The following is a 6468-nucleotide window of genomic DNA, read 5'->3' as shown; positions in this document are numbered from 1 at the left end:
CAGTGGTCAAATGTCCATTTGAGCCCTAATGATTAGAAAAATAAACGATTGTTCCTACAACATTATTACAGCGAGAAATGTAGAATGAAATTCTGCTAGCGTATACCCAGCTTAGGTCTCCCATCATGTGCTAATATGCTTGAGCATACAATAACATCCTCCTTGAACAACAACCTTCTGGGAGCCCAAAGACATAAAATTAAAGTTGTTTTTCCATCTTAAAGTGGAGGTCCACCCTAAAGTGTACCTTCCGCTCATCGGAACCCTCCCCCCCTCCGGTGCCACAATCGGCACCTTTCGGGGGGGAGGGGGGTGCAGTTACCTGGATAATCGAGGTAACTGCACCCACTTCCGGGATAGCTCTCTGCGGAAAGGGGCGTAACTTACGCCCCTTTCCGCAAGTGCCCGCCCCTTCCCGCAAGTGCCCCGCCGAGATCGGCTTCGGGTGCCGACATCGCGGGCGCGCTGGACAGGTAAGTGTCACTATTTTAAAAGTCAGCAGCTGCAGTATTTGTAGCTGCTGGCTTTAAAAAAAAAAAAAATGCGGAGTCCCGGTGGACTCCCGCTTTAACAAATCGTGTAGCTGCTGACTTTTAAAAAAAGGACACTTACCTGTCCAGGGTCCAGCTCCATCCTTACCCGAGCCAGTTCTTCGGATCCCTGGCACCGTCCTGTTTACTAAGCTTCACTGCTGGCTCCCCACCGTGCATGTGCAAGTCTCCCTGAGCTTTGTGAGTGGACCTGCATTGTTCTAGGACTTGTGACATGTCCTAGAATTTTTTGGACAGGGAGAGGAGGGGGGCGATTGCCTAGGCAAGTGGTTGCCAACTGGTCTCTGGTCTGGATTGGGGTGGCTCTAGCCCCGGGCAGTCTTTCGGAAAGGAACGCTGGTTACTCCTTATGGATGTAGGGGGAGTGCCGGTTAGTACATCCGAATATAATTAGGAGGGAGTGATGGGAGCGACGGTGGAGCCTGATGGTAAAGGGCTCTCACCAAGCTTCCTGATCTTCATGCCTTCCTGTCTGGGGTGGGGGCTGCTGTGGTCTGGGCCGGGGTCGGGGGCGGTCTTGAAAGCCTATGGAGTATGTGCCCCTGGAGTGGCAGTCCAGGGGTGCCTAACAATCACTGTGAGTGAGGGTCACTTTGATTTTGGGCACCACGGTCACTGCACCATGACACGCTTTTTTAGCACCTGCCTCTTGGGCCGGGCCTTTTGGCTGGGACCAGAGGAATTTTTTATTCCCGGCCGGAGGGCCTGGTCGTTGTTTCACACAACGACCACCTTTTCACTCTCCTCTCCACTATCCCTTCCCCACTTTTTATTTATTTTCAGTGTGTCTTGTCACGTCTTGTTTTGTCACTTTGCACGTTTGCTGTGATGAGTAGGGTCACAGGTTCTAGGGCCTGTCCTGAAAGTCTGGTGTGGGGGTGGACATGGCCTTCTGGCTTAGTTCACCCTCTGCCTTAGGGTTTGGGGTCTTCCTTCGGGGGAGCCCTACCTAGTATTTGGGTGGGTCTGTTTCGGCAGACCTTCCGAAGAACGGGGTCTGACTGGTTTCGGCCAGGAAGACCAAGTTTTAAGTGTCCTTGTCCCTGTCAGGAGCCTAAACGCCCCGGGGGATTCAGGACAAGGTCCTCTGATTTTAGAGGACTTGTGTACCCGTCTGCACTTTTTTGTGTCACTCTTTATGTGTGTGCACATTTTTTATGCACCGGGTGAAGTTTTTTGGAGTGTGTTTTGCACGTCACTGGCTTTCAAAAAAAAAAAAAAAAAATAAAATAAAAGTGGTTGCCAACTGCTTCTCGGCCTTTTGGCTAAGATCAAGTGTAGTATCTGTTCTTATCAGTTACCAATAGGTGGCGCTTGCTTCCGTACCTGTTCTACGGTGAGGTGGAGCAGGGGTGGCGGTTGCTATGCAAAGCCTGTTGGTGTAAAGGTGACCCGGAGCGGTTCATAGCCAAAAGGGAAGCCTTCTGATGGGGATGGAGAACCACTGGTCGGCGCCAGGGGAGGGGACCCTGGCCTTCTGGCTTGGATTGTGGCAGCTTTAGCTCCAGTCAGTTTTTCGGGAGGGAACGTTCGTTTTCCTGTTCCAGCAGGGGGGCGGCCTGTACTTCCCGAATGTAATTAGGTAGGAGTGATGGGAGTGAGGGTGTGACCTGATGGCAAAGGGTCTCACCAAGCTCCTGGATCTCCATGCCTTTCTGGCTGGGGTGGGGGCTGTCGTGGTCTGGGCTGGGAGGTCGGGGATGCTTCTGTTGGAAAGCCCATGGTGATGTGCCCCTGGAGTGGCAGTCCAGGGGTGCCTTATACTCACTGTGCTACGCACTTTGATATCTGGCACCTAGGTCACGTCACCATTAACACGCTTTTTCACACCTGCCTCTAGGGCCCGGCCTTTTAGCTAGGCTACGTTTGTCACTTCACGTTTGATGAGTAGGACCTATCCTGAAAGTCTTGTGGGAGGGCAGACATAGGCCTTCTGGCTTGGTCCAACCTCCATTGGGGGGCCTACCTTCGGGGAAGCTCCATCGTACCAAGTACCTAGGAGGTTCTGTTTCGGCAGTCCTCCCGGGGAAAGGAGGTCTTCCGGCTTCGGCTGGATGACCACTTGATGAGTCTGGTACCTCAGTCCCTGTCAGGAGCCTAACGCCCCGGGGGATCAGGGTATGGTCCTTCCTTGTGGAGGACATCAGACACCCGTCTGCACTTTTTAGAGTGTCACTCTTTATGTGTGTGCACTTTTTTTATGCACCGGGTGGAAGTTTTTTGGGTGTGTTTTGCACGCCATGGGCTTTTTCAATCGAAAGTGGTTGCCAACTGCTGCCTCTAGGTAGGGTTGCCACCTTTTCCTCAAGCCAAACCCGAACACTTTAGCGGCACATGGCAAATTTTTTTGTGGTATGCACTATAGGATTTTACTGAAACTACTGGTACCATCCACTGCCCTACCGACACCGTCCTCTGCCCTACCGACACCATCCTCTGCCCTGGTGACATCGTCCACCTCCCTCCCCACAGAATCCCCTTCCTTATATTGGTCCCCCCCCTCAATTAGATCAGGGAACCCACTCATTAGTGTCCCCTGCCCCAAAAGACCCCATTGGACTGCCTTACCGAGAGCCGTTTCGAGCCAGGAAGTGTGGGAGCTGGAGTGCTGTTTTCCTTCCTTCCATTGTGTGGGGAGCCTTGGGGAGAATTGTGCTGGCAAAACACAGGATTAAGGACACATGTGAAATTGTGCATTCACTCACTAGGCTGCTGTTAGCAATTATTGGGGCCCCATACAGCTATACTCATGGGGCCCCCATCCCCTGAGGAGGGAAAGAGGTGGGGGGAGGGAGGCGAGAAAGGGGAAGGTAAGAGGAGGAGGTGAGAGAGAGGCGGTGGTGGGGGGGTGAGAGAGGGGAGGGGGGTCAGTGAAAGGGCATGAGAGTGGGGTGAGATGGTGGGGGTGAGAGAATGGGGATGAGAAGGTGGGGGTGCAAGAGGGGGGATTAGAGAAAAAAGTGATGGTGGGAGTGTTGAGCGAGAGAGAGAGAAAGAGAGAGAAGGTGTTGAGGGAGAGAGAGAGGGTGTTGAACGAGAGAGAGAGAGGGTGTTGAGCGAGAGAGAGAGAGAGAGAGAGAGAGAGAGAGGGTGTTGAGCGAGAGAGAGGGTGTTGAGCGAGATAGAGAGTGGGGGGTGGGCGAGAGAGAGAGAGAGAGGGGGGGTGGGCGAGAGAGAGAGAGGGGGGTGGGCGAGAGAGAGGGGGGTGGGCGAGAGAGAGATGGAGAGAGAGGGGGTTGCCAAGAGAGAGAGAGGGGGTGGGTGAGAGAGAGAGGGGTGGGCGAGAAAGAGAGAGAGGGGGTGGGCGAGAGAGAGAGAGAGGGGGTGAGCGAGAGAGAGAGAGGGGGGTGAGCGAGAGAGAGGGGGGTGAGCGAGAGAGAGAGGGGGGTGAGCGAGAGAGAGAGAGGGGGTGAGCGAGAGAGAGAGGGGTGAGCGAGAGAGAGAGGGGGGTGAGCGAGAGAGAGAAGGGGGTGAGCGAGAGAGAGAGGGGGTGAGCCAGAGAGAGAGAGGGGGGGTGAGCGAGAGAGAGAGAGGGGGGTGAGCGAGAGAGAGGGAGGTGAGCGAGAGAGAGATGGGGGTGAGTGAGAGAGATGGGGGGTGAGCGAGAGGGGGTGAGCGAGAGGGGGTGAGTGAGAGCAAGGAAGGGGAGCTGACACAGAGGAGAAGGGGGGGTCACACAGAGGGGGGTCACACAGAGGAGGGGGACACAGAGGAGGAGGAGGGGGACACAGAGGAGGAGGGGGTGACACAGAGGAGATGGGGGGTCACACAGAGGAGGAGTGGGGTCACACAGAGGAGATGGGGTCACACAGAGGAGATGGGGGGTCACACAGAGGAGAATGGGGGTTACACAGAGAAGATGGGGGGTCACACAGAGGAGATGGGGGGGTCACACAGAGGAGGAGGGGGGTCACACAGAGGAGATGGGGGGTAACACAGAGGAGGAGGGGGGTCACACAGAGGAGATGGGGGTCACACAGAGGAGGAGGGGGTCACACAGAGAAGGAGGGGGGTCACACAGAGGAGATCGGGAGGGTCACACAGAGGAGGGGGGTCACACAGAGGAGGAGGGGGTCACACAGAGGAGATGGGGGTCACACAGAGGAGGAGGGGGGTCACACAGAGGAGATGGGGTCACACAGAGGAGGAGGGGGGTCACACAGAGGAGGAGGAGGGTCACACAGAGGAGGAGGAGGGTCACACAGAGGAGATGGGGGGTCACACAGAGGAGGAGGGGGGTCACACAGAGGAGATGGGGGGGTCACACAGAGGAGGAGGGGGGTCACACAGAGGAGATGGGGGTCACACAGAGGAGGAGGGGGGTCACACAGAGAAGGAGGGGGGGTCACACAGAGGAGATCGGGAGGGTCACACAGAGGAGGGGGGTCACACAGAGGAGGAGGGGGTCACACAGAGGAGATGGGGGTCACACAGAGGAGGAGGGGGGTCACACAGAGGAGATGGGGGTCACACAGAGGAGGAGGGCGGTCACACAGAGGAGGAGGAGGGTCACACAGAGGAGATGGGGGGTTCACACAGAGGAGGAGGGGGTCACACAGAGGAGATGGGGGGCACACAGAGGAGATGGGGGGGCACACAGAGGAGGAGATGGGGGGGTCACACAGAGGAGCTGACAGAGCAGATGAGACCTCAGGAAACACATCGTGAGGCAGGACTCCGGGAGGAAGCAGGTGCGATGATCAAATCCACAGTGCAGCCCCGCCCCCGCCTCCACACCTGACCTGGCCAGCACCAGCTCCGCAGGGCCATTCACAGACCCCCATGTCTGCCGCCCGTTCGGCCAATCGCAGGGCTCCTGCTGGCTCAGAGCGCAGTGCACCTGTGTTATAGTGATAGCGGGCACGGAATCATGCGCGCAGCCCCTCTAGATGTTGTGGCCGGGGACAGAGATCTGGCGGCCATAAGTCTGTGGAATGTGTGCCCGGGTTTCCAGCAGGCGGAAACCCGGGCACATGTGTCAAAACCCGGACTGTCCAGGTCAAAACCGGACAGGTGGCAACCCTACCTCTAGGGCCGGGCCTTTTGGCTAGGACCAGAGGAATTTTTGATTCCTGGCCGGAGGGCCTGGTCATTGTATTCACAATGACCACCTTTTCACTCTCCCTCTTCACTATCCCTTCCCCACTTTACTTATTTTTGTTGTGTGTCACGTTTTTTGTTGTCACTTCACGTTTGATGAGTAGGGTGTCGGTCCTCGGGCCAACCCTGAAAGTCTTGTGGGAGGGTGGACATAGGCCTTCTGGCTTGGTTCGCCCTCACTTTGGGGGGTCTCCCTTCGAGGGAGCCCCTACCCTAGTACCTGGGTGGGTCTGTTTCGGCAGACCTTCCTGAGAAAGGCGGTCGTCCGGCTTCGGCTGGATGGGCCATGTATTGGTACCTCAGTCCCCGTCTGGAGCCTAACGCCCCAGGGGATCAGGGTAAGGTCCTTCCTTGTGGAGGACAGCAGACACCCGTGGCATGTTTTTGTGTGTCACTCTTTATGTGTGTGCACTTTTTTTGGCACCGGGTGAAAGTTTTTGGGTGTGTTTTGCACGCCATAGGCTTTAAAAAAAAAAAAAAGTGGTTGCCAAACTTCAGCCTGGGGGCCAGACGCAGCTTGCTTTTATCTGGCCCTTGGGGCATTGTTTATTCACCGACACCAATGAAAGACACAATTCCTCCCAACGACACCAACAATGGGGCATAGCTCCTCCCAATGATACCAACAATGGGGCCTAATTACACCAATAGTGTTTTTTTTTTTTTCAATCCATGGGGGGTGCACAAAAAAAAGCCCTGGCAAGTGAACAAAAAAAGTACACGTGGAACACACACACAAAAAGTGCACTTAAGAGTGTGCTTATTGTCCATCTTCTGAAGGAGTAGGGCGTCACCCTGAAAGTTCAACTTGGTCCAC

The 6468-nt window shown here is 55.6% G+C and overlaps 1 pseudogene; it reads left to right on the top strand.

Moving 5' to 3' along the window:
* Window positions 1-1796: 1796 nt before the first annotated feature.
* On the top strand, window positions 1797-1882 carry LOC143937536 (U2 spliceosomal RNA; annotated as a pseudogene).
* The last annotated feature ends 4586 nt before the right edge of the window (window positions 1883-6468 follow it).

This window comes from Lithobates pipiens, unplaced genomic scaffold, assembly GCF_037356315.1.
Source record: "Lithobates pipiens isolate NorthernLeopardFrog02 unplaced genomic scaffold, aLitPip1_a1.2 Scaffold_28, whole genome shotgun sequence".
In the NCBI taxonomy this organism is placed as follows: domain Eukaryota; kingdom Metazoa; phylum Chordata; class Amphibia; order Anura; family Ranidae; genus Lithobates; species Lithobates pipiens.
Note: the sequence above shows the minus strand (reverse complement) of the source record. Positions and strands in the feature narration are given on the sequence as shown.